Here is a 6,191-nt window from a genome sequence, read left to right as displayed (position 1 = left end):
ACTTTGAAGGATTCAGGTCTATTCTACATTAATGCATCATGAATCCAAGAGTATTCTCGCAGGGAAAGTAGAGCAACTCTATGTTCAGGACTTAAATGTTTGTTGAACATCACCCTCAGTTTGTGTTCAACAACAGAGATTGCAGAGGCGCACAATATTGATGAGATGAATATTACCACCGCCTACTGCATCAAACACAACTCTGCAGGGAAAAACAACATGTTCTCTATCAAAATAATAGTGCAACAACAAGCCAAGCAGTTCCCTATATTTATGGGTTAAAATCGAAATAGAAGTAGAAACACTTATGAACAATGTTTGGATACTGATTTTCTATAGAGTGTGATGGATTTTCAAATGATGTTGTAGTTGTGGTAAAAACTGGGTTCTTTTCAGACTTGTGAAGGAAATAATTTCTTAGATTTAAATTTAAACATGCAAATAAATTTTGTTTGAAAACTTTAGGGAAAAACACCAAGACTTGGATTCCACCATTGACCCATTATTTGATAAATTCTAATAATTAATATTCATGCAATTTTTCTTTTAGAGTGATTTTAATATTATGCCTTTTGTAGATTTTTGAAGTAATAAATGTAAACACCAAGCATGAAACATCAAGAGTCTTAAACTAAGCATGCTCCATCAAAATGAATCACAATTATTCAATAAAAATCAATTTTCCAATAAAAATTCCATGCAAATAATCATGTAATAATATTGCAAATAAATAATAAAGTTAGAATTATACCATAAATAAGGACCAAAGGCTTCCTCCGTCGCCTTGGCTAAGGGGTTTAGCTCCTCATATCAAAAACTTGCTCAAAATTGCTTAATAGGTGTTTTTATTGATGAATATGGTGATAAAGAGAAGTTTGCAACGCTGTATAAACGTTACAGCATCACTGTTACAAAGATGAGTACTGCCGTTTATAAACGATACATATCTAACGCTGTTGAACTACGACACACGTTTCTGGTTTTAAGACTGTTGAAGAACGACTGCCTTAGCAGGTCTGTTCTTCCTCTTCTTCTTCCTCCTCGAACAGCAGCAACAGCAGCACTGTAACTCTCTGTAATCGCTTCTCCTCGGCTCTCCTCGACTCTAAACTCTCTCCTAAGGGTTTCCAACCCTTCTTATGACTCGAACCAACACTTATATAGCTATCAAAGCCCCAAAAATCTCGAGTAGATCCGACTTCTTCTTTTTTCTCCCTTCTCTGCGTTGTTGAGAAAATATCTCTCTTGTGATCTCCCTGTACGCGTTTGTTAGCTATAAATTTGCCACCAAACTCTTATCAAGACTTGAACAGGACCAAGTATAGTTTACTTCAGCGCAAAAACTCTCCCAGAATCTCTTGAAAATAACTTTGAAATTTAAACAGAGAGTACGTGTCCTGGTTGGACTTTGATCCATTCTCCCGGTCATTCCAGCCCAATTGGTTGGGTCCAATCGATCGTAACAGACTTGTTTACTCAATTATAGCCCATTAGTAGCAAATACAACAATTGAATCTCCAAAAATCACGTCCAAAATTCGATCACCAAATCTGCCAGTGCTGTAACAAGTCTTCCCACCAAAAATCCATTTTTGAATTTTGAGAAGAATGCCCCCTATCCTCTGATGGGGTGCGAATAGCAAGTGGGGTTGAAATAAAATTCTTGGGGTGGAAATAACCAAATCTTGGGTGCCTTTAGTAATTTTTCTTGGATGTTTTCGGATTTTTCCGGGGTACTTCTTGGCTACTTCCGGTATACTGTCAACGGAGCTCCAAACGCCACATTTTTAACCAATTTTGCCGCAAAACCTTATTTTTCCAAAAACACCTACAAATAAATAAAACACCATAATAAGTACAAAAATGGGTACTAACACAATATACAATTGGGCTATATTAGACACATAAATGCGTCTATCAAATACCCCCAAACTTATTATTTGTTAATCCCGAGCAAATCAAAACTACAAAATAAAATCCTAACTCACTGTCGCAGGCATCGTCGATTGCATTTAGCGTATGCAATAATCCTTTAAACCCCTAGGTGGCCCTAGTGGCCGAGTTATAGTCTCGGGAGGGCTTACCAGAGATATACCCACAAAACCTGTACTCCTAATTGGTCACAAGTATCCAAAGAGCTATGAGGACATACATATTCTCAACCTATCTCCAAGTAACTAGAATGCCAGAGAAATTAAAGGTGTCAGCTCTAAAGCTAACTGAAGAAAAGGGGAGACACATCCACACGACTGCTAGATAAAGAGATATCCGCTATACAGCTAGATAAACATTGTAAGATGCGTCCGCTGCTTTACAGCTGGATAAGATTAGGAGAGAGATAAAAATGAGAGGGACATCTGCTATACAGCTGGACTAATTACGTGTGATGAGTTAAACCAGTGCTAGAAAGATCTTGTGCCAGATTGAAAGCAGACTAACAAAGCAACCAAAATGCATCTTTCTTCGACTCTCTCACAATGCCTAGTAGAAACAACGCCTTCTTCGGTCTTCAACTGTTGATGATAAACTCTCGAACCTCATAGAACCTTGACAATTAACTCTTCTATTCTATTTCTTGCTTGACTTATAAATTTCTTCTTCCCTATGGCCTTATTGAACAAAAAGAACGTAATGATGTTTCATTATTATTATTTTTTTTTCATTTTTTTTTTCATTTTTTTTTCATTCTTTTTTTTTTTTTTTTGGCTAAAATAAAAAAAAATTACAAGACAAAAATTTACATGGCCATGAGAGAAGGACTTTCAAAACTTGGATCTTCGCAACTTGTGATGTCTTGGTATCATGGATTCTAACAACTTATATCATTTGCTCTTATAACTTCAACTTTGATTTTTGAATTATTCTCTTCTATTGTTGCTTCTAAACCTAAAACGTCTTCACTTTCTTCATAGATTTTGATGTCGCTCCGCTTGTTGATGATGATAAGTTTCTACTGAGAGAGAGTCGCAATCCAGTAACTAAGACTAGATTGTGAGGTTGCTTTGTCTTTCTGGAATTTCCTGACCTACTTGCCTTTCCATCATGTATGGTTAGGTCCATCACGGTTACCCTCTAAAAAGAACAAGTTCTCTCCTGAATTTCAAGGATCTCAATGTCTTTTTCTCTAATGTCTCAATAAGTTGTTATCTGTAGCATTCCAATTTCTATCTTTTCGGTGAGAAACAATATGTAAACTTAGCTAACCGGATACCATGTGACGCTAGAAGTTTCAAAAGTGCAACTAAAAATTTTCTCCCATACCCCCAAACTTAAATCTAACATTGTCCTCAATGTTCTAAAGATGAAAAAAAAAGCATGAACAAGGAGAAACTGTTACCATTTGAAGCAAAAGAGATAAGGAAAGATATTACCGTGTCGCATGAATATTGGGTTACCTCCCAATAAGTGCTAAGTTTAAAGTATTCAACCAGACTAAGCAAGGATTAGTCAACTCGAACCGTATAACAGTAGCCGGAATAACTGTGGGTCTTTAAAACCAAAAAGAGCTGACAAAAGGAAACTGCAGTGAACCAATAAAATGTACAAGACTAGCATGCCCTTACCTAGTTTCTGGATAACTATCGCTAATTGCGGTTCAGGTTCAGGTTCTATGAAGGGGTCTAAATAGACTATTTTCCTCAGATGCATTTCCTCATAGGTAGGATCCAAATTATTAGGTCCTAGAGTCTGGAAAAACTCAGATAAGAACCTGGAATCACAAAATAACCTAAATAATTTAGTATCCTCTAAGTCAATTAGGTATGACTTACATAGTTGACCACAGTCAGAGTAGTGGTCATTCTGAAGCAAATGTGTCGATTCTAATTTCCTAAAGTACTTAGGCTTAGTCTCAGAACTTAATAAGTGACACATTTGGAATCTATACGTTCCCAAAATTGGAAGAAAACTATTTGGTGGGAAAACAAAGTCAATCTGGGTATCATAGCCTGGGCAAACCACATCAACCAGAGGATGGGTTTCTAACGACTGAACTTTTTCCAGGACATCATTAGGTTCGGGAAACCTAGTATGAAGATAATCTTGTAAGATGGTTGAAGCATGGATATCAAGTCCTATGTGAGGGTACTTTCTGAGAGTTAAAGGTAAAGCACTAGGAAAGTGATAATCACCCCCAAACTTAGAGTTTTCAGTGTCTCTAGATAGAGTAGTCACAATGTCCCTAATTTCTAGGTCATCAGACTTCTGAAAATGGGCAATTGATTCTTCTAAGTCAGGTTCATCCTCGTTAATCTCTACGAGTTCATATAAGACTATTGTTTCTAAATCGTATGACTCTAAAACAGTATTCTCAGGATAAAACCGTTCCTCAAAACCATCATCGATTACAGTTTCTAAATCGTTCGACTCGAAAACAGGAGTCTCAAGATAAACCGGTTCCTCTAAACCACTATCGGCTTCGTAATCAACAGGAAAAACTACATCGTCTAAAACGGTGGAATCCCTAATCAAATCCTCGTCCTTTTGAATAGGTGAATAATCATAATAATTATTTGGATCTGAACTAGAAATAATATAATAATTATAAAGCTCAATTGGATTACTAGCTTCCTGATCACTATTCCTACATATTTCATGTTCTTCATCAATACTATCCTCATCATAATCATCATTATAACATGAAAAAGATCGAACCTCATCAAAACAAGTATTGCTACCAATTCTAACCTTGTTATCTTGATTATGTAAATAACTATCTTCATTCTCAAGGGTATTATTGGATACACTATATTGGCAATTCAAGTAATTTCGAGCAATTCTTTCGTTCGTCTCAGCTATCTGCTTGAGGTGGTCTTCTAAAAAAGGTTCACTAATTATTGTAGTTCTTTCGTCTATAATTATACTATTCATCTCAGCTAACTTAAGCGTCGACTCAGCTAACTTACGTGTTGACTCTTGTAAAGAGGAATTATCAGAAGGATCATAAAAAGGACTACTTTTCAATAGTTTGATTGTATCCTCTAGAGACGAAGAACTAGTACTATAATCTTCTTGCTCGTAAGACTGATGCATGTGTGGATAGTAATTGGGCTCACCAGGGTATGAACCATAACCTTGAAAAGGTTGGCGTTCCCAACTACTATTCCCACTATGGTCATAAAAATGATGATGTCCATATTCAAATTCAGGTCGATACTCATTGTATTGGCTTCTATCATACCAGTTCGACATTCTTAATTGCAAGGGAAATATACACAATCACAAACAAGGCGTACTCTACCAAATCAAACCTATAGAATCTAGCAAACAAAAAGCATGATGGCTCCACTTAGATTGTTTTCTAGACCAGCTTCTATTCCTTCGAAAAGGAATTCGTTACAATTTGAGAACACCCCTCTGGAATCAATCCGAGCTAATGTAAGTTGAATCGAGGCGAGGGAAGCTCAGTGGAGCTTTGATACCCAAGGCCTCACCGCTATCACAAGGCGGCGCAGTCACGCATTCAACTCACAGAAACCATCATGAACTTTGAAGTGTGCTTAAAGAGAAACCAATATTTTTCGAACGAGTTTCCTATTAAGCTCGTTACCCTATCGGTCTCGTTGTATTCCAAATTTTAAGCTTGGGTTCGCGTTAGGTTTCGTTTTCCTAAGGCGAGCAAGAAGGGAGCGGTGATGAAATCCAAACCCTTATCTTGTATTGGCCAGGCCTTGCACTTTACTAGGAATTTAAAAACAGTCCAAATTCGTCCTCAATCAATGAATCACCTTAAGGAATACAGTAAACCCGCTTACAGGAGATTCGCGAGTGTTTCGATGGACTTACCTCCCGTACCAGACGGGGGATGAACCGTTGAAGTCGACTCGGGCCACGACTCCTATGTCATGTACGAACCCGAGGGGCCGAGACGATATAGTAATCATCGTCCTTCCCTGCAAACAAATTTTTTTTTTATTAATAATAAGACCCTTCCGTAGGGTTAAAAAAATAAAAATAAAAAAATGTCCAAAAGTCCAGAATAAAGTCCAAATAAAAAGTCCAAAAATTACAAAAATTATGAAAAATAAAGCCTATTTACAAATTCTAAAAATAAATAAAAGCTATATACAAAAAAATAATAATAATAAAAATTAAATCCTAAAAAAAATTATGTCTTTTTTTTTCCTTCTCTTTTAGCTTTTAGCTTTAAGCTTTTTGTTCCCAAGTCCTTAGTATTCCACTTCGAACCTGTAA

This window comes from Papaver somniferum, chromosome 7 (genome assembly GCF_003573695.1).
Source record: "Papaver somniferum cultivar HN1 chromosome 7, ASM357369v1, whole genome shotgun sequence".
Classification (NCBI taxonomy): Eukaryota; Viridiplantae; Streptophyta; class Magnoliopsida; order Ranunculales; family Papaveraceae; genus Papaver; species Papaver somniferum.
The sequence above is the reverse complement of the archived record's forward strand: the minus strand, read 5'-3'. Positions refer to the sequence as shown.